The 27,047-nt window shown below is 39.5% G+C and overlaps 1 pseudogene; it reads left to right on the top strand.

Moving 5' to 3' along the window:
- LOC112627505 overlaps positions 1-27,047 on the top strand; it is a 64,693-nt pseudogene that overhangs the window by 25,078 nt on the left and 12,568 nt on the right.

Raw genomic sequence — 27,047 nt, 5'->3', positions numbered from 1 at the left:
ACACTTTCCTCCAACGCTTCTCCATACTTTCTGCAACCCTAGTCCTCCCCGAGAGAGGACCCCTGTCATCAGTCCACACTGTGGCCTTCCAAGACTTTTTTTAGGCATTTACATACATTTGGAAATACATATCATTTTGATTTGCATGAGATATTTGTTTTATACCAATAAATCCCGGATGACGGTCTGCTTTTTCTTTGATAACCTGCCCTTTAGATGCATTCATGCCACATTGTTTGGAAACAGCAACGCTCAGTTAGGACACTGCTGACATGACCACTGGTAGGCAATGGTTAAATGGTGTTCCTTAAATGCCTTGAACCATCGTGCAGATAGATGTCACTGCTTAGCCAGTGGCTAGGACTAAAATGAGGCAAGTAAGAGCAGGTGTCAGGACCCACTTCCCCCACCCTGGCTTTCTATGCTTGGCCCCATCATCCTTCCTCTTCCACAGGTTCCAGGACTCCTGCCTTGCCTCCTCCACTCCTCCCGCCACCCACTCTGGCCTAGCTCTGGAGTGAAGTACAGAATACTCTGCTTCTTCCTTCACTGATCCTCAAAACAAGCCCATGAGCTCTTTGGATTTAAGGATTTCATTGTTGCTTGCTCTGGAGACCCCGGTTCCCAGCATGGACAAACGCTAACAGTCCCTGGTCTGCAGCTCCCAACTTCCTCTGAGATGGCAGCTCCTGAGAGGGGTACGTCCACCCTGGCCATGAAGTTTCTCTTTGTGACCAGGCTCTGTGGTCAGCAAAAATATTCAAGTGGACACTTTGTGTTCCTGTAGCCTACAGGACTAAGCCATCCTAGGTCCTTCAGCCGAGCCATGGAATGGCTACTTTGGGAATGTTTTCTCAGGGTCCGCTGAGCTCCAATACTGTGGGCCAGGTTTACTGCTGGTGTGAAAGCTGGCAGGACAGTGGGTAGGGAAGAGGAGCAGGAGCCCAGGGGGTGACTGGACTTGGCTGGGAGGCCTGGGTTTGTTCTAGATGCAAGGAGGCCTATCCAGCTGTCTCCATTGTGCTTAGAAAACACCCAGCAAGATTACTGCAGAGAGTGCAGCTCCAGGAGGGTGGAGACACCCAGAGCAGGCCAAATTTACAGGTGTACTCACACACGGTAGCCTAACCTATCGCTGAACCAGAGTAATTGTCAAGTAGAGCCAAGATATTTACTGCAAAGTGCTACAAATGGTCAAGTCTGAGGTAGGCTGACAGTGAGCAAGAGTGAGCCAGCTCCCCCAGCAGCCTCCTGCACAGCCTTGCCACCCCTCCCTTCTGGGCTTGGGTTTCTTCTGGGCCCTTGCTTCATCTGTCCCTGAGCTCATCACACTGCATTATACTGTCAATTGGCCAAGTCTTGCCATCTTCCCTCGCTGGACCATAGTAAGAGGATAGGGAAGCATGGCTCAGAGCCATGGCTGTGCATGGTCAGCAGTGCTGCTCTTTCTGTGACGGCTGCAGGGGATGGGGCCCAGAGAAGCATACACAGCTGATGGAACCCCCTGGATGTCAGAGTTGAGGGCCCTGATGCCCAGCTTAGACCTCATTCTAGAGCATGGCATTGGGTAACCTGCAACGTGTCAGTGGCATCAGACTATAGCTGAGGGACCTAGGGATAGCAGGGATGCAGGGTAAAAACCATGCTGCTTGGTCTTCCTCTTCTACTTGGCTTCCTGGCAGCAGACCCAGACTCCTGAACACTCCCTTGCTTTATGCCTGACCGATGACCTCTCAAGACTGGCTGTACGTTACCTTGAGGTTATATACGTGTCATCATGGAGGTCCCAGCCCAAACATCACTTTCTCAGACTTTTCCTAATCACTCTAAAAATCAGTTACCCATCTTCTATCTATCCTACATTACATTAACTTTTTTTTCATGTTACTTAGAACCATCTAAAGTGATTGATTGATGTAGTCAGTGTGTCTTCCTAACCAGGAGACAATCCCCATGAGGGCAGAGGGTTGTCTTATTCCCTTTTGCAACCCCAGTGCCTGATGTGTACTCTGTGGGTGAGAAGGTAGTGAGGAATGAATGTGGAGTAGAGGGAGCAAGCAATTAATGCCCATTCCATACCTGAATGTGGAAATCAGCCTTCACCAGAGAGTTCTGGGAGTATCCTGACCAGGACCACCCTCAAGGGTCTTTTTAAAGAGCAATCTCAACTGCCAGAGCTCCCAGTACACACACCCAAAGGGAGGGAGAGAGCTGGGAAGAGAAGGATAGGCCATTATGATGAGTCAGAATTTGCATTATTCTTCACATACCCATAAAAATTTTATCAAATTTTGAAATCTGGTATTTGTAATAATCCCATTCTCCACCTGACTGGCAGTGGCATTGGTGATATCAGTATCAGCCCCGACTGGAAGCAGAAGAACCCCAGATGGGTTTGGCCTGATAGATGAGTTCCCAAATTCAATGGAAGGAAGAGGTTGAGGGTGGAGGGGAACCTTGAGATTTTCCCTCGGACTCTTAGATATTCTTGAAAAATAGAAACAGTCACCAAAATAACTAAAGAAATCCACTAAGCCTTTTTCCTTCCTCAAATTCCCAAGAGAACATAACCTTTTTCACATCTCTCCCTGCCATGGTATAAGGTGCCCAGCAGGGCAGTCTGGAAGACACAGGAAGTGCCCCAGGAATGCGGATACCCTCTGCTAATGGAGGGGAATTTCAGCTCTTCTCCTCCTTGGATTTTACCAGGCCTTCCTTTCCAGGAGAAATCCCCTTCCAGGGGCTGTCTTGGGGGTCTGCTCTGTAAAAAGGAAGGTTCTGTTTCTGTTTCTAATTGAAGGCTGGCATTCAAGCCAAGGAAGGAGATATTAATCACCACAAATGGATGGAGACTGCCCCTCAGAGCTTTGTAAATTCCACACCACCTCTTGTTTCGTGGCTGTGGGCCTCGGTTTACGGTATGCCCTGCCAGAAATGAAAACCTTTCATCAGTGCAGAAGCAGGGCCTCACTGCTGCTGTGTTTGGGCTACAGAACTGAGGTGGAACGTGTTATTTTAGGGTGTTGCCAAGAGTCAGAGCTGTGATTCGAACAGCAAACTCAATTACCCTCACCTTTTCAGTTTTTAAAAATAAGAAATAACATTTTAGGTCATAATTTATCTTGTTGATATCGTATTTATTTATTTAGGTCAAGAGAGGTAATTTAAGTTAAATTCATTCAGTGGACTTTCAGTTATGGGAAGAGGGAAAATAAACTTTCTGTTACCAGAGGGATTTTGCGTGCAAACACACACGAACTTGCGCATGCTTGCACAAACAGATGTAAACACACACAGAACTATAGCACGCAAGTCAAACAGAAACATGTCATTTAGGATAGAAATGTACCCTGTAAGCTACAAGAGAATGTTATTTAAAAATAAGAGAGATAGAATCAATTTAAATGTAAGTTTTCAAACATTTTCCCACAGGATAAAATCAAAATATAACAGAGTGGTACTCTATATGGCTAGAACATCTGGAAACTCAGCCTTTTAGACAACACATTGTTTATGAGGCTCCACCATGTGCACTATTAGGCACTATTTCTACTGAGAGGTGAAAAGCTTGGATCCATGCTAGCCCACATGAAATCCTAGGGACATGACAAGGAACTCCATTGTATATTATATAAGAGGTTGGCAATAGAAGAAAAATGAAATAAGGAGACATTTACAGGGAGAATGAGCAGAAGCTTCTGGGACAAATGGAGAAAGAAAAGTGGGAGCCAATAAGGAATCGTCAGCTGATGAGAAGGAGTAAAATATTAAAAACGTTTGTTGGATGAATGAACAAAGCACCTGATCATAAGGTGGTAGAATGGGAAACCCCTCTAGTGACTTGGCCTGCTGGGACATGCCACTTTCTGAGACAAATCACATGACGTCTCAGAAAGATCCCATGCAGACCCATGACTCCGGGGCATTTCTATAACTACTCATAAATGTGTTCTTCTGGCTATTAAAAGAAACAGAGAAAATTTGGGAGGAAAAAAGAAATATAGATACCTGAGCTTAGAAATCTTTTGGATAAAGGAATCATAACTGTAAATTAAAAGTCACAGCTGAGCCAACTGTATGCCACATCCTCTTTACATAAGAAAAACCATATTTCAGAAAGCAAAGCTGTGGCCAGCCAGTTCTGGCAAGGTCTGAGTTGTAGGAATTCATTTCCTGCATCCATTGCATGCTTTCGGCTTGAGTTATGTGGGCAGCCTCATCTGATCTGACAGCCCAGACTTCTACCATCTGAAGGCAACAACTTGGCATGTGGAAGTTTTGTGACTTATTATTATCCAGTCTTTTCTCTTCTGTATTTTCTGCTCATGATGAGCCGGCAAACTAGGGATGCAGTATTAGCTTCCTGTGACTGCTTATAACTAATGATCACAAACTTGTTGGCTTAAAAAAAATGTATTTTCTCATAGTTCTGCAGTCCTGAAATCTGAAATCAAGGTGTCATCAGGGCCATGCTCCCTCTAGAGGCTCCAGGAAGAGTCCATTCCTGGCCTCTTGTAACTTCTGGTGGCTTCCCAGCAGTCTTTGGTGTTCCTTGGCTTGTAGCCCCATCACTCCAATCTCTGTCTTCTCATCACCTGCTCCTCTTCTGTCACTCTCCTCTATACATATTATAGGGATACTTGTCATTGGACTTAGTTCTCACCTGGATAATGCAGAACGTTCTCATCTCAAGATGTTAAACTTAATCATATCTGCAAAGACCCTTTTGCTAAAGAAGGTAACATTCACAGGTTCCAGGGATCAGGACGTGGACATATCTAGGGACCCCCATTCAACCCACTACAGATGCCATCACAGAATTGTCCATGGTGCTGGTATACCTTTCAAAGAGGCTGACCTTGAGGAGATGCTGTGAAAACTTAGAGGGAAGGTAATGCAGCATAGCTCCTCTTCAGATGGCAAGAAAGACAATGGTTCCAAATTTGAGCAGCAGGACAGGGGCCACATTTCAAAGCGCACTTGAGCTTCTCTCTCACACTTCCTCCATGGCTTTCTTAACCTTTCAAGTGTCTGTCTGCTAAATAAAATCAGAACTATCTCAGCTAAATTGAAACCCACAGATTTCAAAATGATTATGAAATCATTTTGCCTACCCAAACTTTCCTCCCTCCTTTCTTCCCTCCCTCCCCATTCCCATTCCATAGAAGGAAAGATTTAGCAGCTTGTGGGCCTTTGAAATGTCAGAGGCTTCGTTATTTTCCAGAATAGGTGTATAGTTCGTGGTGAGTGAAGACGCTTCATGCTGCATTAGGCTTAGTTCACTAAAGAGAAGCTGATAGGAGAAGAATTAATTACAGTTTAACAGTAATAATAAAAAGCAAAACAAGAGATGGAGATAAAATAGCCAAGGGAACAAATGGTATTCCGAGAAGAATGGTGTCTATTCACCGTGGAAAATTTATATGTAGAATAAATGCTGGGAATTGGGACACAGAAGAGGCAATCAAAGGCCCAAGGAGGCTCCAGCAAGCAGGGGCTGCTTTTCACTGAATTGTCTTATTAGCTGGCTGGAGGTATAAATAAATTCCTCCAGTGTCTTTGTTGTCTGACAAGATGGAAAGCAGAATGAGTCCTGACGGGGCAGGGGGTGGGGGATTTGAGGAGAGGGAGGATGACCCTGACAGCCCTTGGAACCAGGGCTGGGAGGGAGTCTGCCAGTGGGAAAAGAATAGCCAGCGAGGAAGGTGTCGGCTTCCTTTCATGGCAGAGGCAACTGGGTGTGGGCTGCACTGAGGGCCAGGGAGGGGCTGGGATTCCCAGGGCTGAGAGGCTTTGTCCTGAGGCCAAAAGCATGGCTTTATCATGGCAAATCCTACTCTATGTCACCACAGCATGTACTGGGAGCAACAGTCGGGAGCCACAAAGCCTACCTCAGGGTGCACTCAGCCACCAGCTTTCAATCACAGCACCCTTGATAGACTGCCATGTGTGACTGTTTGCAAGGCATTTTACACAAGACTTGTTACAATGAATGGAAGTACCAACATTTGTGAATAATTAATATTTTTAGAACAAGGAGATTCTGGGAAGATGGCAGTTGTGACAATATAGCTGCATTTTTAAAAATCAGCTTCATTGAGGTATATAATTCACATACTATACAATGGAATGGTATTTAGTATATCCACAGAGTTGTGCAAGCATCATCACAATCAATTTAGGTCATTTTCATCACCCCTATAAAGAAACCCCATCCCAACAGCAGTGACTCCCCATCCCGCCCCCGACAGCCACACCTTCAGCCCTAGGTAATCACTAATCGACTTTCTGTCTCTATAGATTTGTCTCTTCTGGACTTTTCATATAAGTGGGTCATATAATAGTTGTTCTTTTGTGTTTAGCTTATTACACTTAGCATAATGTTTTCAAGGTTCATCCATATTATAGCATGGGTCAGAATTTCATTCCTTTTTAAGGCTGCATAATATCCCATTGTATGTATATGGTACATCATCCATTTGTGGACATTTGGGTTGTTGCCACTTTTTGGCTATTATGAATAATGCCTCTATAAACATTTGTGTGCAAGCTTTCATGTGGGCCATTCTTATGATACTGATTATAAAGTCTGAGAACCACTGATCTACAACATAAAAAGATGACAAGGTATGGTAACAACTCCAAAATATTAGTAGGTGGGTATAAGCTACTGACAACTGCAAGAATCATGTGATTTTGGAAACTGTGTGGGAAGAAAGGAGAGAAAAGGACTCTAGTATTCCTGAAAGCCAACCCACAAATTGCCTTGGAAATTTTGGTGGCTTAATCTGAGAACATCAACCAAAAGTTGGAGGAAGTTTCATAGGATCCCGTTTGCATGTGAATGCCAAGGGATCTCTGGAAGGTGGAAAATGTTGGAATACTCTGGACTCTCTGAGTTTTTTAAACTAACACATCAAATTTTGTTACAGGATAAACTGCACTGAAAAGTACTCGCTGGGAACAGAATTTAAATGAAGCATCATGGGGATGGGGGGAGCAGAAAGAAGGAGGGAATAAAAGTGAGAGACAAGAGCAATGGTGACTCAGCTTAGAAAATATTTGGCCTCCGAGACGGGCGGATCACGAGGTCAGGAGATCGAGAGACCATCCCGGCTAACACGGTGAAACCCCGTCTCTACTAAAAAATACAAAAAAACTAGCCGGGCGAAGTGGCGGGTGCCTGTAGTCCCAGCTACTCGGGAGGCTGAGGCAGGAGAATGGCGTAAACCCGGGAGGCGGAGCTTGCAGTGAGCTGAGATCCGGCCACTGCACTCCAGTGTGGGTGACAGAGCAAGACTCCGTCTCAAAAAAAAAAAAAAAAAAAAAAATTTGGCCATATTTTTAAAAAAATCACTTTGTGGGCTGGGTGCGGTGGCTCACACCTGTAATCCCAGCACTTTGGGAGGCTGAGGCAGGTGGATCACCTGAGGTCAGGAGTTCAAGGCCAGCCTGACCAATATAGTGAAACCCCATCTCCACTAAAAATACAAAAATTAGCTGGGCGTGGTGGTGTGCTCCTGTAGTCCCAGCTACTCAGGAGGCTGAGACAGGAGAATTGCTTGAACCTGGAAGGCGAATGTTACAATGACCCGAGATGGCGCCACTGCACTCCAGCCTGGGTGACAGAGTAAGACTCCATTTCAACAAAACAAAACAAAACAAAACAAAACAAAACCAAAAAAAAATCCCTACTTTGTGAAAGTGAGCTTCCAGGATAGTAAATCTAGGAAGATTATACCAGCCTACCTTTTTCTCCTGAAAGTACAAAAAAATTCTCTCATTAAAAATGAGGAAATCGAGACACATTTAAAAAAAAAATCTAGAAACAAATGAAAGTGAAAACACAACATACCAAAACCTGTGGGATACAGCAAAAGCAGTGCTAGGAGGAAGGTTTACAGCATTAAACGCCTACATCAAAGAACTAAAAGGTCACAAATTAATAACCTAGCATTATATCTTAAGGAACTTAGAAAAAGAAGAACAAAGACAGGTAGCAGAAGAAAAGAAACAACAAAGATTAGAGCAGAACTAAATAAAATAGAAAAAAATACAAAGGATAAACAAAATTAAAAATTGGTTCTTTGAAAAGATGAACAAAATTATAAACCACTAGCTAGACTAACCAAGAACAGAAGAAAGAAGATCCAAGTAAACACTATCAGAAATTAAAAAGGAGACATTACAACTGATACCACAGAATAAAAAAAAAAAAAAATCATCTGAGACAAGTATAAACAACTATACACTAACAAAGAAGAAAATCTAGAGGATATGGGTAAATTCCTGGAAACATACAACCTCCTGAGATTGAACCAGGAAGAATTGAACAGACCAATAATGAGTGGTGAGATTGGATTTGTAATAAAAAAAAAAAAAAAAAAACTTCCCCTCCCCAGAAAGCCCATGATTAGATGGATTCACAGCTGATTCCTACCAAACGTACAAAGAAGAACTAACACAAATCCTTCTGAAACTATTCCATAAAATCGAGGAGGAGGGAATTCTCCGTAATTCATTCTACAAGGCCAGTATCACCCGATACCAAAATCAGAAAAGGACACAACAAAAAAAGAAAATTACAGACTGATATCCCTGATGAACATAGACACAAAAATCCTCAACAAAATACTAGCAAATTGAATCCAATAGCACATCAAAAAGATAATACACCATGATCAGGTGAGATTCATCCCAGGGATGCAAGGATGTTTCAACATATGTGAATCAATAAATGTGATACATCACATAAACAGAATTAAGGACAAAACCATGTGATCATCTCAATAGACACAGAAAAAGCTTTGATAAACTTCAGCATCCCTCAACAAACTAGGCATAGAAGGAATATGTTATATTCCTTAGAAGGAATAATATGCTTAGGAATAGGTATGTTTAAACATAAGGCCACCCATGACAAACCCACAGCCAACACACTTAACAGGGAAAAGTTAAAAGCATTCCCTCTGGGACCTGGAAATAGACAAGGATGCCCACTTCACTGCTCTTATGCAACATAATACTAGAAGTCCTCACCAGCGCAATCAAGCAAGGGAAAGAAATAAAAGGCATCCAAATTTGAAAAGAAGACGTCAGATTATTCCTATTTGCTATCATGTGATCTTATATCTGGAACACCCTAAAGACTCCACCAAAAAATTATTGCATTTTATTAATTAATTCAGGAGTTTCAGAATGCAAAATTAACATATAGAAATCAATAGCATTTGTATACACCAATAACTGTCTAGCTGAGGACTGAAAAAAGAAGGCAATCCCATTTATAACAGCTGCAAAAAAAAAAAAAAAGGAATATATTTAACAACAAAAAAGTGAAAGATCTCTATAAAGAGAACTGTAAAACACTTATGAAAGAAATCATAGATGACATAAACAAGTGGAAATACATCCCACGGTAGTGAATTGGAGGAACTGATATTGTTAAAATAATCATACTACTTAAAGCAATCTACAGATTCAACATAATGCCTATCAAATTACCAATGTCAATTTTTACAGAATTGGAAAAGACAATCCTAGAATTCATATGGAACCAAAAAAGCTTGAATGGCTGAAGCAATTCTAAGAAAAAAGAACAAAGCTGGAAGCATCACATTACCTGACTTCAAATTTTACAAGTCTATCGTGACTAAAACAGCATGGTACTGGCATAAAAATAGAGACATGGATCAATGGAACAGAATATAACCTAGAAATAAAGCCACATCCCTACAACCAACTGATCCTCAACAAGTCAATGTATACTGGGGAAAGGACACCCTGTTCAATAAATGGTGCTGGGAAAACTAGATATCCCATATGCAGAAGAGTGAAACTAGACCTATACCTCTCATCATATACAATAATTAACTCAAGATGTACTAAAGGCCTAAATGTAAGACCAGAAACTATAGAAATCCTAGAAGAAAACCCAGAAAAAACTCTTGTGGACATTGGCTTAGGCAAAGAATTTATGACCAGCCCTCAAAAGCAAATGCAACAATAACAAAAATAGATAAATGGGACTTAATTAAACTAAAAAGCTTTTGCACCTTTTTTTGTCAGTAAACAAGACAACCTACAGAATGGGAAAAAGTATTTGCAAACTATGTATGCAACAAAGGGCTAATCCAGAATCTACAACAAACTCAAACCATTCAACAAGAAAAAACAACCCCATTAAAAAGTGGGCAAAGGACATGCACATTTTTCAAAAGAAGACATCCAAGCAGCCAGGAAACATATGAAAAAATGCTGAACATCACTAATCATCATAGAGGTGAAAATCAAAACCACAATGAGATACTATCTTATACCAGTCAGAATGGCTATTATTAAAAAGTTAAAATACAACAGATATTGGTGAGGATGCAGAGAAAGGGAACACTTATACACTGTTGGTGGGAATGTAAATTAGTAAAAACCTTTATGGAAAACAGTATGCGGATTTCTGAAAGAACTAAAATAAAACTGCCATTTGCTCTGGCAATACTGGGTATCTACCCAAAGGAAAATAAGTCATTATACGAAAAAAGATACCTGCACTCATATGTTTATTGCAGCACTATTCACAATAGCAAAGAGAATTAACCTAAGTGTCCATCAACAGAAGACTGGATAAAGAAAATGTGGTGTGTGTGTGTATATATATATATATATAATTTTTTCCATAGAATACTACTCAGCCATAAAAAAGAATAAAATTATGTCTTTTGTAGCAACATGAGTGGAACTGGAGGCCATTATCCTAAGTGAAATAACTCAGATTCTGGGCTTAATATCTAGGTGATGGGTTGACAGGCGCAGCAAAGCCATGGCACACGTTATCTATGTAACAAACCTGCACATCCTGCACATGTACCCTGGAACTTAAAATAAATAAATGAACTGATTAAAGAAACAACTCAGAAACAGAAAGTCAAATACCACATGTTCTCACTTATAAAGTGAAAGCTAAACAATGGATACACATGGGCATACAGAGTAAAGTAACAGACACTGGAGGCTACAAAAGATGAGGGGGTGGGAAGGGTGTGAGGGTTGAAAAGTTACCTATTGGATACAGAGTTCACTATTTGGGTGATGGGTACACTAAAAGTCCAGACTTCACCACTGTACAAAAGATGCAAGTAAGAAATTTGTACTTGTATGCCCTAAACATATGCAAATTTTAAAAATGAAACAGAAACAAAATACCTAAAAAAGAAAGAGATGAGCAACAGAAAATGATCATGAGCAAATTCCATACAAAGTCACATAAGAGAAAGGAAAACAAGGGATAGAATGTTGTGACAGATAATGAAGTCATGTTAGAAAGACGTGCTTATAAAACAGGTAAAACTTGTAACCTAATACATTAAATGAACCAAAAGAAATTAAGAAAAATGATAAGCATATGAAGTAATAGTGTAATCAGGTTAGAAAAATTTAGAAGGGAAATAATTTGAGAAAAGGAAGATTTGAAAAGAGAAATGACAACTCCAGAAAGAAAAAGAAATAAAAAACAGTTTCATAAATGAAGATTAAAATGGAAGGGACATGTTTTAATTTTCTACTGCTACATAATTTTTTACCCCAGAATTTAGTGGAATGCACCAACAACAATTGTATCATGCTCATGGATTCTAGGCTTAATTGGGACAACTTGAATGGTCAGGGGCTGAGACAGCTGGGATTAGATTTAGATCGACTTCCAAGATGGCTTCTTTAATTACCTATCTGGCACTTGAGGTAGGATGGCTGGAGCAGAGGTTCAGCTAGGACTGGCCATTGGAGTGCCGACAGGTAGCCCCTCCAGCATGATGTTCTTGAGGTAGTTGGGCTTTATACATGTTGACTCAAATTTCTAAGAGTAAGGGTTCCAAAGACCAAGGCAGACCAACTTAGTCCTTCATGACCTAGCCTTGGAAGTCTCATAGCATCACTTGCACTGTAGTCTATTAGTCAAAGCAGTCACAGGCCCACCCAGATTTAAAGGGAGGAAACATAGACTCCACTTCTTGGTGGAGGAGTGCCAAAGAATTTTTGTCTATTTTTCTGTTTTGTTAAAGTATAATTTGCATACAATAAAACAAATCCATTATAATTGTGTAGTTTGATCACTTTTGGTAGTTATATACAAGTTTGTAACCACTAACAGTCAAGATATAGAACAATTTTATCATCTTAAAATGTTTCCTCATGCCTCTTTCTAGCCATATTTCAGACAACCACAGAACCCAAATATGAATGAACACCAGCTGTAAAGGAGAAAACTTTTAAAATCAAAGACAAATGAAGAAGACCCAATATATGTGGAATAAAAATCCTGAAGATGAAAATCAAACCAATAGAATAAAACAAATACAAACATATTTAGAGTAAGAAAACTTTCATGAAATAAAACAGACTTGAAACTTTATAGTGAAAGGTGTATTTTTGTATCTGGGAAAATCAACCTAAAGCAGCCAATATTCTAGTGGAACTACTGACTTCAAAGTAAAAGAAAAAAAAGTTCTTAAAAGACATTGGCAAAAAGACCAAGTCATTAATAAGAGAAAGAAAATTAGATTGCCATTAGACTTTGGACACAACCCTTTTTGCTAGAAGACCATGAAGCAACATATTTAAAATATTCCAGGAAATAAACTGTGAAGCAAGGATTTTATAGCAAACAAGCTGATCTTCAAATATAAAGACAGACACACTGTTATGAAATGCAAAAAACTCAGGGAATGTTGTTCTTATGAATCCATCCTGAGGAATCCACTAGAGAATGTACTTCAAAAGACCAAAATGACTGGAGAAGTATCAGCACAAAGACTGCTGATAAGCATGAAAGACATGGTTTCCTGTAGAATTAAGACTAAATGATGGTTCTTAGCAAGAAAGAAAAATATGAACAGCTTTATGTCCTGACAATATAAATAGAGCACAATTATCAAAAATGGGAGAAGAATGGAGAAAGTACATAAGAAGTTCAATAAGCTTGAAAACTGTCTTGTAGAGTACAGCAGGGAAATTATAGTTAATAACAATTTATCATATATTTGAAAATAGCCAGAAGAAAAGAATCGTAATGTCCTCAACACAAAAAGAAAAGACAAATGTTTGAGATGATGAATATTCTAATTGTCCTGATTTGATCATTACACATTGCATACAGGTATCAAAGTATCACATATATCCCCAAAATATATATAATTACATGTATCAATTTTAAAAATCTTCCTTGTAGGTTTTAACGGGGAGTAAAAGGATATTATTGCAACTTAGATTTGGAGAAGACATGGAGAAAGAGGAAGTTACTAGGTAACTTCAATATCACTCATGGGGAAAGGGGGATCAATCAACAGGCAAGAGCATGAAAAACAGGAGATTAGGAGTAAACGTTTTAGAATTGTTATAAAGGTAACAATCAGAATGAAAATATAAATTTGCCTACATTTAAAAGATATACCCTCCCTGATAAAAAAAAAAGAGACCAAATAAAATAAGCCATAAAGGCAAATATTATTTCTATAAGATATACTTCCAATATAAAACAAGATGACAAAATTTTAGAGGTCAACCTATCAATAACGTCAGTGTACTCAAATGGTCTTAACCTAAAACAAAATGATTTTCAGCTAGCCAAGCAAAATTCATTACCACATGGTACAGAGGAAATAGCAGATTTATAAAGGTTAAAATAAACATTTAGACAAATATATATCCAGCAAATGCAAATTTTTAAAAAATAGAGGTCGTCATAATCTAAGTAAAGGACAAGATAAAATTCAGACCAAAATCATTAGAAGAGACAAAGAAGGACACAAGTGCTAACGGATACAATTCACAATGAAGAAATATGGGTTATTAATATTTATGCACCCAAGACACAGCATCAACTTACGTAAAATTTAAACTAGAGGACATGCAAGGAGAACTAGACATATATATACTAAGAACAGAAGAACTTAACACATTTTGCTCAATCCAAGATTAAGCAGGCAAAACTTAGATATACATCCAACTCAACCCTGATGCTAGAGAATACACCTTCTTTTCCTTTTTATTTATTTTTTTAAGAACAGTGTTTCACTCTGTCACCTAGGCTGGAGTGTAATGGTGCAATCACGGGTTACTACAGCCTCAACCTTCTGTGCTCAAGCAATCCTCCCGCCTCAGCCTCCCAAGTAGCTGGGACTATATGTGCACACCAAGACACCTGGATAATTTTTTATTTTTTTGTTCAGACACAGTCTCACTATGTTGCCTATGCTAGTCTCAACTCCAGGCCTCAAGCAACCCTCCTGCCTTAGCCTCCCAAAGTGTGGGCATTACAGGCATGAGCCATCTTGCGTCCAGCCTATGTCTTTTTAAATGCCAACATAGAGCATTCATGAACATTGACCAATACATTTCAAAGGCCATAGCAAATATAAAGCAAATTCTTTATCCATAATGCAATAAAACTAGAAAGTAATAACAGGAAAAGCAAAAAAGCCCTTCTTTCTGGAAATTTTTATATTTTATAAAAGAACTCTTCAGTCAAAGAGACAGTATAAAATGAAATTTCAAAAAAATTCTGTAATGAAATATCAGAATTTATGAGATATAGCTAATGCAGTTCATTGGTTGAAAATGTGTAGCATTAAATAAAATAGCTAGAAGAAGAGAATTGCAATAAAAATTCTAATTTAAAAAAATGAAAATACCTAACTGAAAAAGCTAAAAAATAATAATGAAAACACAGGGAACAAATGTAAGAGATAAAAAATCAATAAACTTTTTAAGTGTTAATGAGTTAGAAAATGGAAAGGCAGTACAAATAAGTTTTTTAATCCAAGTCAACTTCTTTAAAAAAAAAAATAGCAATTTGCTAACTTAATTAAAAAAAGAAAGCACAAATGTACAAAAATAACTATAAAACAGTGTGTTACCGAATGCAGGTTCAGCCGGTTACAAAACAAATTAGCAAGATTGAGATATGGTAGAAGTAGAGTGACTTTATTATAAACCAAAGCTAGCAGTGGGGAAAACAGTCCAGGCTCTTGCCTTAATGGAACCACTTCAAATTTCCAAGCAAAATGCAAGGGCTAAAGAAGGGGAAGCCTTGGCATGGAGGACACGCAGGGGGCGAGGCAGTGCAGGTCTACATGACTTGTTGCGATGACTCGTCTTGAGTTATGGACCCCTCTGGTGAATGGGGTGGCATTTTCTTGGGCTCAGTTGGGTTGTAAATTAACTCTATCCTTGAAGCAATCTCCTGGTCAGGGAGATTTCCACAGGTGCCTGTATTGTTTCAACATTTAGTCTCTGGAACTTTAAAAGTGAGTTGTTGAGTGAGAGACAAGAAAAAGCACTTTTGCTTAAAAAAACATAGAATTAGATGCACTAGCAATGTGAGGGGGTGCCTAGTGATAAAGTGAACACAAAGAAAAAAAATTAAAAATAGGGTACTCAGTTACAAAAGGAAAATTTAAAAATCGTGAGAAGTTACTTTGCCCTAACTCTGTGAAAATAACTTTGAAAACCTAGATGAAATGACACATTTCTAGAAAAAGTTATCAAGATTGATCCCTATATAGAAAATTCTAATAAACCAGTGTTTGGAAAATTCAAAGTAAAAAGATTACATAAAAATACCATAAAAACCATCAGGTCTAAATGATTTCACTTGGGAATTCTATCAAATATTTTTAAATTAGATAATCCATTATTTAAAGTTAGGCAATCCAATATGATATAAAATGGCAAATTCCAAGTTTAATTTGTGAACCAGGTATAACATTAATCTCAAAACCTCACTGAGATTAAATCAAAAAACCATATATGTCATTTATGGATTTTATTGCAAAAACTATAAATTATTTCTTTTTGCAGACAATATCACAGATCTCCAAAACCCAAATGGAAAAGGTGCTACGGATGAGAAGAAAATTTTGTAAAGCAGTAAATTATAAAATCAACATATAAAAATCTATAGCATTCATAAATACAAACCAAACCAGTTTAAAAAGCTAATGGAAGAGAATATTCCATCTATGACACCACAAAGAAAACAAAATACCTAGGCATAAACTTAACAATAAATATCCAAATCCAAAATGTACATGAGAAAAACAATATTCCTGAAAGACTCCAAGTGGACCTAAGAAAAAAAAGGTAAAACAGATCATGTCCTTGGATAAGAAGAAAACAATAAAGATGGCAATTTTTCCCAAGGTAATTTATAAATTTAATGTAATACTTCTAAAATACCGCCAGGCTTTCTTCTGGAGCTACATAAATTGATAATAAGTTTCATTGTGAAGAAAAAAAAGCTGCTTGAGCTAAAAAAACTCTTAAACAGAAGACACAATGAGGGTTACTGGTCCTAGCAAATGTTAAAACATATTTAATTAAAACAGCATGATGTTAATATATGTGATAATGTGAGATCTGTATTTGGTTTTCGACCCGTTTCCAGGCTCACAACTCCTAAAATCCTTGAAATTTCCCAAGTGATGTCTTTTTGTATGCTAATAATGATTGACTGGTGGCTGGCAGCCCCTAGGTAGCTTCAGAATGGGGGCTGATCACCAGTAAGACCAAGGCAGGATTAGAGAGTTGGGACTTGCCACCCCACCCCAGGACCTCCTAGGAGGGGAGAGGGGCTGAAGGTTAGGTTGATCACCAATGACCAATTGTTTAATCAATTGTGCCTCTGTAATGAAGCCTCCATAAAAACTGAAAAGGGTGGGTTTAGAGAGCTTCCATAGGTGAACATGTGGAGGTTCCTGGAGGGTGGTACACCCAGGGAGAGCATGGAAGCTCTGCGCCCCTTCTCACATGCCTTGCCCTATGCATCTCTTCGTCTGTATCCTTCATGACATCCTTTATGATAACACTGGTAGTTGTTAAGCTTTTCCCTGCGTTCTGTGAGCTGCTCTAGCACATTAATTGAACTCAAGGGGAGTTATGGCATGGGACCCAATTTGTAGCCAGTCAGTAAGAAGCACAGGTAAAAACAACGTGGAGCTTGTGATTAGCGTCTGAAGATGGGGGCCAGTTTTAGAGACTGAACCCTTAACCTGTGGGATCTGATACTATCTCCAGGTACATAATGTCAAAATTGAACTGAATTAGAGGACGTCCAGCTGATGTTTGCTGCAGAATCGATTGCTTGCTTGGTGAGCAAGGAAATACCCTACACACAGCTGGTCTTAGAGGTCTCTGTATTGATTGTTGTTGAGTGAGAGACAAGAAAAAGCACTTTGAGTTTGTGTTTTTCTACACACATGTATAATAAAATAAACTATGGAACAGAATAGAAATACAGAAGTTGGTTCAATTGCAAATGGAAATTTAGAATATGAAAAAAATTAGTGGCAAAAAGATGGCATTTCTAATTTACATTGGGATATCTAGATAGCTGTATGAAAAGATAACATTAGTTCCATTTATTATATCATATACCAGAATATTTTCCAAATGGGTCAGAGATTTAAATATTTTTAAATGAACTAATACAAATTAGTCTTTATAACCCAGGAGTTGGAAAATATGTCCTAATTATAATACAAGATCTAGAAATCATAAGGAAAAAGATAAATTTTATTACATCAAATTTTTATGACCAAAAAAGTGCCACAAGCAAAGTAAAAAGACAACCACAAAAAATTTACATCTTTTATTACAAAAGGACTAATATTACAAATATGTAAAGAATTTCTAAAAATAGACAAGAGAAAAAACTTATAGAAAAATAGGTTAGAGATAAGGACAGTCAATCAGAAAAATAAATGCAAATGTCTCTTAACCATGTGAAAAGATGTGCAACCTCTCTCATAAGAGAAATGCAAATTAAAACACTCTGAGATAACATTTCACACATGGAATTGGCAAAAATTCATGTTGGATTATGTCAGGGTACTTCAGAGAAACAGAACCAATTGAACATACATAGAGAGAAAGAGAAAATAGATTTATAAGGAATTGGTTTACATGATCATGGAGGCTAAAAGGCCCCCAAGACCTGCAGGCAGCAAGCTGGAGACCCAGGAGAGCCAATGATATACTCCTAGTCCAAGTCCAAGGGCCTAAGAATCTGAAAAATCAGTGGTATAAAGTCCAGCCTGAGTTTGGGTCTGAGCCTGAAGGCAGGAGAAGACCAATATCCCACCTTGAAGAAAGGTAGAGGGAGAGAATTATCTTATTGAGCCTTTTTGTTCTATTCAGGCCTTCAGTGAATTCAATGAGGCCCATCCACATTGGGGAGGGCAATCTTCTTTACTCAAACTACTGACCCAAATATTAATCTCTCCCTGGTGGTCTAGTGGTTAGGATTCAGTGCTCTCAAATGTTAATCTCATCCAGAAACATCCCCAAAGACACACCCAGAAAAAAGTTTAAGCAAATATCTCGGCACTCCTATGACCCAGTCAAACTGACACATAAAATTAACCATCAAAGACTTTTGTGGAAAAACATGTTCTAATTCATTGCTGGTAGGAATGCAAATTTTTATAACCACTATGAAAGAGAATTTGGTAATATCTAACAAAATTACATATGTAGTTATCCTTTGACCCAGAAATTACACTTTTAGGAATAAATCTTAAAGATACGGTGGCAAAAATATGAAAAGATGCAAGCACAATGCTATTCATTACAGCACTATTTGTAATAGTAAAACACCGGAAACAATCCAAAAGTTCACCAATAAGGGACTAGTTGAATACACTATGATACAATCGTATATAATGAGGTTCCATGTAATTGAAAACAAGGAATGAGAAATCTCTCCACATACCATTGTTTAGTGATCTTGAGAATATTGTGTTAACTGAGAAAAGAAAATACAGTTAAAAAGATGTAAAATATTCTACCATTTATCTAAGAAAAGAGAGCTACATATATATTAAATATATTTGTATATATTATGTGCATATGCATTTACATGTGTTAAAAACAATAGAATGATTTAAAAATCTTTCGAATTCTTATGGGGGAAGAAAAGGAAAAGGGCAGAGAAAACAGGTTAGGAGCTAGACTTCTTGAAATATATCTTGTTTTATAGATTAGACTTTGGAACCAATAAATAATTATAATTACAAAACAAATTAATTGGGTTAATGCTGTTACTAAAACTGAAAACCAAATGAAACAAGGAACTCTCACAGCATATCCAGTTTGTGGCTGACATGACAGAAAGGAATTTTTCCAAGTGACTTTAAAAGCCAGTAATTGACATAATAATACAGCAGTCTATGTATCCTTATACATCCTTAATGGGATATATCCTAAGGACAAAAAGAATAGAAAAAAATACCTAAACTGTTTCTAGTAATGATATTGTTGTTAGTAGCGATGTTGTCATTCTGTCAAACACAGACTGTGGCTTGTGTATTAAGGGATAAATCAAGTGGGTAGTTAAGTTGGTGTCAATGAGAACTGAGATTTTCAACAAGATCAAAAGAGATACAGATGTTAACATTTTGTTGGAGTTAAATAAGAAAGCTATAGTTTTGACTTTGAATTGGAACTACCATCATAAATTCATAATGTATTTTATATATATTCTGTCAACATAAAGCACCTTGAAACAATGATAAACCCCATAGTAATAACCACTTCTAGTCCCAGATTGTGTATCTAAATACCATTTCCCATTAAAAAGAGTCAGGGTTTCTTTAAGGCTCCAAATCTGGAACAGATATGTACAGAGTGAGCCTGAAATATCTTTCCAAACTACCAGAAGCAAGGAAGCAATCACAGACTATTACGATCATATTAAAAAGACTCCTGAGCTGGCTTGAAGGCTCACACTGGCCAATATGGGACCATTTTAGCATTGTGTTCCTCCAGAAACTGACCCCAAGATAAGTATTTTAATGTAAAGTTTATCTGGAAAGTACAAGAATCACTGGTAGGGGAACAGGAAAGAGAGAGAGAGAAGGGAAGGCAGCCTATAAAAGGTGTATTATCAAACTAGGTACCGCAGTGGTGACTGGAGCTTAATCCTGTGGGGGAATTCGGGGAAATAGTGTAAGGTACATTTTTCAGTGTTATCCCACTCAAGGAGGTGAGGAAGTGCAGTAGTTACACACTGACTCCTGGCAGTAGCTTATTGAGGCCTTTTGGGGGTAGGTGTTAACTCTCCAGCCCTTCTTGATTTTGTATGTAACCAATTTGTAATTTTCTGGTAATTGCCTTCAAAAAAATAAAAAGAAACAGGCCGGGCGCGGTGGCTCACGCTTGTAATCCCAGCACTTTGGGAGGCCGAGATGGGCGGATCACGAGGTCAGGAGATCGAGACCATCCTGACTAACACGGTGAAACCCCCGTCTCTACTAAAAAAAAAAATACAAAAATTAGCCGGGCGCGGTGGCGGGCGCCTGTAGTCCCAGCCACACGAGAGGCTGAGGCAGGAGAATGGCGTGAACCCGGGAGGCGGAGCTTGCAGTGAGTGGAGATCGCGCCACTGCACTCCAGCCTGGAAGACAGAGCGAGACTCCGTCTCAAAAAAATAAAAAATAAAAAAAGAAAAATAAAAAGAAACAGACAAAATTATTTTTAATAATAACTTTTATTTGACCCATCACATCCAAAATAGTCTCACTTCAACATGTAATCAATATAAAAATTAATGAGATATTTTACATTCTTTTTCCAAACTAAATCCTCAAAATCAGTGTGTATTTCACACTTAAAGCACATCTCAGTTTGAATGCTAAATTTTCATCAGAAATACTTAAGCTGTATTTATATTTCATAAAATTTATGGTTGAAAAAGCAGATTCACATACCCAAGCTGTATTTAGATTTCATAAAATTTATGGATGAAAAAGCAGATTCACATACCCAAGTTGTTTCAAACTTCAGTTTTCCAATAACTGAATCAAGTATCACTTTTAAATTTAAATGTGTATTAATTAAAATTAAATACAATTTAAAATGTAGTCCTTCAGTCACACTAGCCACTTTCCAAATGCTCACTAGTCAAATGTGGTTAGTGGCTATTGTGTTGGATAGTGTACCATTACAGGATAAACTTGCTTTCTTCAACCAAAAAACTATAAAAGAAAAACAAAACTATGTAGTGAGAACATGCAGATTAAAGAAACTTCGGAGACGTATCAATTCATCATTTTGTATGAATCTTATTTGAATTCTGAATCAAACAAACAAAAAAAAAATTAGGAAAATATCAGCTTCCAAAAATTCAGGTAGAGAATAGTACTTGGGGTACCAATTGGCCTTCTATTGAAAATTGTTGAAGTCATACACTGGGATCCTTACACTATTCACTCTACTTTTGTTTATGTTTGAAATTTTCTGTAGTAAAGGATAAATATGTATGCGTGTGTATATATAGATATATATATATTTATGTGTGTGTATATATATTTATTTTATATATATAATAAAATAGAGTCTATTCAAAGTTCTCCATAATAGCCTTCAGATCTGTTTTCTTGCGTAAAAAAGAAAGTGTTCCCAAGATAGCATATGACGTCATCATGCCATGCATCTGAATGCCATCTGTTGCATTTGAGATCCCTGTTCTTTCCCCACTTAATATACTGTGAATGTATTTTTATTTGTGTACATAGAGATCTACCCCATAATTATAATGGCTCTATACCCTTCCATTGTGTGGATGTGTCATAATTATTTTAACGATTCCACTATTGATTGCTATTTGGGTTGCTTCCAAACATTCATTAATATAAACAAGGGTTGTGATGAGCATTCTTCCTCATACATCTTTTCACATCATGTGGTTATTTCCTTAGGATTCATTCCAAGAAGTGGAACTGCTGGGCAAAACAGTCATTAACAATTTTAAAAGCAGATCTTTGAAAAGATGAGGCCCACAGCACCAGAACTGGCCTACTGCCAAAGAGTTCTGTGGTTGCTCTAGGCCCCAGGAATTTGGTCCTGTGGCCACAGGGCGCTGAGCTCCCTCTCTCAGGGCAGAGAATATCCTACTCCAGATTCTTACTCAGGAGGTCTGCACTGGCGTCCAGGAACATGAATCTTTAAACAGAGGTCCAGCCGATGCTGATGCAGATGGTCTAGGATCACTTCAGTAAATGAACACTTGTCAACCCTGTCTTCTCATCAGTGTCTCCTGAGAAGCTCTGAAAAATACTCAGGCCTGGGTGTGACCCTGGGAAATTTCTTTTCCAGTGGCTCTGAGGTAGGGCTGGTATATGAATATACTGACTATGTGAATGCAAACATGAGATCATATCATAATGCATGCTGCCTTCTCCTTAATACAGTCTTATTTTGCTCCCTTTTCTATTTTTGCTTGCCTCCTTTCTATTCCTCTCCTCCCCATCTTCACCTCACTACCCTCCCAGGCAACCTGTGTTAACAACCTAGTTGTTAAACTGAATTGTGAATATGATATGATTTTCTCCATGCCAATGTAACATATGCAAAAATACTATGCATTAAAGATATGTATCAGCCAGGGTTCTTAGGAAGCAGCAGAAACCAACTCTGGCTGGTTTAAACAGAAAAGCAGTGCCTTAAAAAGATACTGAGTCATTCACAAATGCTCTGTGTGGGTTGGAGAAGCAGCCAAGAAGGCCACTGATGGCCTTTTCTGAACCGCGCAGGAGTGTAGGTAGCAGGGCAGAGATGAGAAGGGATTGGGAGGTGCTGAGAGGCAGACTTCATGAAGGAAATTTCAGGTAGCCACAATTAGAGGAGGAAAATCTTGGCAGGAGAAGACATTTCATTTTGTTTGTTAGACCACTTGGGGGTCATCTGGAATAATTCCTGGGGAGGCGTATTTCTGTGGAAAGAATGTGTAACGAGTAAGTCCAGGCTTCTTACAGTATGTTCAGGAACACAGAGGTGTCTCGTTAGGTCCTCCAGAAGGCAGACATCAAGACAGAGTTAGTGGTGCCGTCCTGTGCTGCCACTTAACAAAATAGATATGTTTTGGGAAATGCTTCCGTAGGCACAGTTTATTCTCGGACCTGCCGTAGAGTGTACTTACAAACCTAGATGGTCTAACCTACCACACACCTAGGCTATATGTACAGCCAGTTGCTCCCAGGCTACAAATCTGTACAGCATGTGACTGTGCTGAATGCAATAGGCAACTGTAACACAATGCTAAGCATTTGTGTGTCTAAACATAGAAAAGGCACGGTAAAAATATAGTATAAAATATAAAAACGAGGCTGGGCATGGTGGCTCATATCTGTAATCCCAGCTCTTTGGGAGGCTGGATCACCTGAGGTCAGGAGTTTGAGACCAGCCTGGCCATTATGGTGAAACCCCGTCCCTACTAAAAATACAAAACTTAGCCGGGCATGGTGGAGCATACCTGTAGTCCCACCTACTTGGGAGACTGAGGCAGGAGAATCGCTTGAACCTGGGAGTCAGAGTTGCAGTGAGCTGAGATCACGCCACTGTACTCCAGCCTGGGTGACAGAGCAAGACTCTGCCTCAAAAAAAAAAAAAAAAAAAAAAAAAAAAAAAATATATATATATATATATATACACACACACACACACACACATATACACATATGTACACATATATGCACATATACACATAAAGTCTCTGGCAGTCCAGGGGGAAGCTCCAGGACAAAGAGTGCCCAAGAAGACGTCCAAGTGGGGCAGAAGGTGGAAAGTAGCATCTCTCCGTGCTCAGCTATTGGCTGGGGGCTGCCCAGGAAGAGCCTGAGCTTACAGTGGGTCTCCAAGGCACTGCAGCTGGAGGCTGTCAGCTAACCCAACTCCCATAGCTGATGTCAAGTTCTTTCTTGAAGGCGAGATCCAAGTGGCATGCCTCCATGACTGCCACAACAGGTTTTAGCCACATTTCCACTGACAAACAGTATAATTTTTTTTTTTTTTTGAGACGGTGTCTTGCTCTGTTGCCCAGGCTGGAATACAGTGGCCTGATCTCAGCTCACTGCAGCCTCTGCCTCCCGGGTTCAAGTGATTCTCCTGCCTCAGCCTCCCTAGTAGCTGGTACTACAGGCACGTACCACCAGGCCTGGTTAATTTTTTGTATTTTTAGTAGAGACAGGGTCTCACCACGTTGGCCAGGCTGGTCTCGAACTCCTAACCTCAGGTGATCCACTTGCCTCGGCCTCCCAAAGTGCTGGAATTACAGGCATGAGCTATCACACCTGGCCAACAAAGATTATAATTTTTAAAACTCGAAGTGTGATGGTTAATACTGAGTGTCAACTTGATTAGATTGAAGGATAAAAAGTATTGATCCCGGGTGTGTCTGTGAGGGTGTTGCCAAAAGAGATTAACCTTTGAGTCAATGGACTGGGGAAAGCAGATCTACCCTTAATCTGGCGGGCACCATCTAATCAGCTGCCAGCGAATATAAAGCAGGCAGAAAAATGGGAAAAAGCGAGACTGGCCCAGCCTCCCAGCCTACATCTGTCTCCTGTGCTGGATGCTTCCTGTCCTCGAACATCTGACTCTAAGTTCTTCAGTTTTGGGACTCGGACTGGCTCTCCTTGCTCCTCAGCTTGCAGACAGCCTATTGTGGGACCTTGTAATTGTGTAAGTTAGTACTTAATAAACTCCCCTTTACATATATATATATAATTTATTTATATATACATTTATATATATATATATATATATCGCCTATTAGTACTGTCCCTCTAGAGAACCCTGACTAATACATAAAGCAACAAGTCATTATGTCAAAGATCATTTGAAACATGATGTAGAGAAACATATGTAGAGAAACATGTCAAAATAATTTGAAACATGCAGAGAAATACAAAGAAATGAAGACTGCTGTTATCCCACTAGAGATTTCCTATATATAATATGTACAAATAAATATACATTTATTTAAAATAAGATCATGTGCTACATGCTGTTTTAAGCCTTTTTTACTTAAAATATATTATGAACATATTCATATTCCCTTTTAATTTATAGAAATCTAATTTTTCTAATGAGTGCCTAGTGTTTCTTGGTATGAATATACCAGCATCTGTTTAAGTGGTCCCCTATGGCTCACCAGTTTGGATGTTTCAAATTGTTTGTGACTATAGCCATCACTGCAATGCCAATCCTAGTACATGTGTCCTGTTCTTGGTCTTGGCCTTGGCCTCTAGGGATTCCAGAGCCTGCCTCTGTGACTCTCTGATGCTGCACTGTCTTGACAGTTAAGATGTTGCCCTACCCGGGAGCTCCCCTGAAATGTTGCCAAGGATGCAGAGGTACAAAAGGAATGACCCCAAGAGAAAGCCATCTGTGCCAGGTGGCTCTGAAGATCCTTTTGAAGCAAAGAGCCAGGCCTGGTGTCATGGCTTAGGGAAACCAGAACCCTTTCTTACTGGTACATCCCTACCAAGACTCATGGCCCTATTGGGCTATTTGTTTGTTTGTTTGTTTTTATATCATCTGCTGCTTGCAGAGATTTAATCCCCCAATTCCAGTGAGGAGAATTAAGGGAAGCAAATCTTCAGAAACTGAGGGCCATTGGTAGAATTATTACATCATTGTAAGAGTAACTTTTCTCAGCCTTTGCCTGGGAGCCACCTGCCTCTAAGACCAGCATGGACAATTACTGTATCTTCAGTTTCCATGGTGATTTGTAGGGCTAGCTCCCACGGAGTGCCCAAAGAATGTGGTCCATCCCTCAAACCCTCTCAGGTACCAGGACTGAACTCAACTGAGCCACTGGAAAAGGCTGGTGGTGGGGTGCACCCGAAGTTGGGAATCAGAGGCCAAAGGAGCTGGAAAGAGAACACAAACTAGACTACGGTGTTCTTTGTTTTCCTACCAATGAAACTGATTTCTCTATCAAGTGCCATTCTACTGTGTTATGATTTTTATTTCAGCGTTAGGGGTTCCCCCCACCCTTTTCCCTGGAGTTGGAACCAAGTTCTCAGGGCTTATGTAGTGTCAAGCGGGAGAGTTCTTACCGCCCTCAGCCTTTGCTGTATGTCTCCTGACATCTGCTGAGCTGAACATGATCCCTGCTGACCCCACACAGATGTCCACCGAGACGTGCACTCCCCATCTGCCAGGCAGGCTGCCATACGTGCTGGTCACTCTGCAGCCTTCCTTTCCTGCTTTCCTAAGTTGTCTACATTTCCACTTTAAACGTGTACCACTTTTGAAATCAGAAAAAAAGTTATTTAACTATTGTCATTAGAATACGGCGTTAGTATTGCTGTACGTTGTGTTTCTGTCTTAAAAATATGGTAAGGCAGAACCCAGATGGGGTGGGAAATGGGCAGATTTGGAACATGCTCTGGATGAATATCATCACTTGAGAGCAAAACTAGGACACTTCAACCTGTAATAGATGCAACACAAACCCATCTGAAAATGCGTTTATCAATTTGTGGCTACAGATTCTTGAAGGAGCCACCTAGATTTAAGTGCAGGGAGGTGACTGGGGTGTGGCTGAGAGAAAACAAAGCTGCCCTGCCCTTTGGCTTTATGATTAAGGTAGGGCTGTGTTATAGGGCAATGAACCAGATACAGGCTGGATCGGAGGAGGCTACCATCTTCCAGGAGAACCCTGATGACACATGTGCAGAGAGACAAATGGAGTTTCTCCTTTCACTCCCTTGAAACAGATACCCAGATTGGAGAATATGGTTACTGTAGCCAAAAGCCACTTTTGTCCTGTGTCTCTGACATTTTTCTGGTTCTCTTGGCTGGCTCTGGTGTGGAGATGGAGTCTTGGACTGATTGAGTTTGATGACAATGTCCATTAAGATACATCAATCTGTTACAATTCTTTCTAGAAAGCAAAGTGGGGCCGGGCGCGGTGGCTCAAGCCTGTAATCCCAGCACTTTGGGAGGCCGAGACGGGCGGATCACGAGGTCAGGAGATCGAGACCATCCTGGCGAACACGGTGAAACCCCGTCTCTACTAAAAAATACAAAAAGACTAGCCGGGCGAGGTGGCGGGCGCCTGTAGTCCCAGCTACTCGGGAGGCTGAGGCAGGAGAATGGCGTAAACCCGGGAGGCGGAGCTTGCAGTGAGCTGAGATCCGGCCACTGTACTCCAGCCTGGGCGACAGAGTCAGACTCCATCTCAAAAAAAAAAAAAAAAAAAAAAAAAAAAC

Source organism: Theropithecus gelada, chromosome 7a (assembly GCF_003255815.1).
Source record: "Theropithecus gelada isolate Dixy chromosome 7a, Tgel_1.0, whole genome shotgun sequence".
NCBI lineage: Eukaryota > Metazoa > Chordata > Mammalia > Primates > Cercopithecidae > Theropithecus > Theropithecus gelada.
Note: the sequence above shows the minus strand (reverse complement) of the source record. Positions and strands in the feature narration are given on the sequence as shown.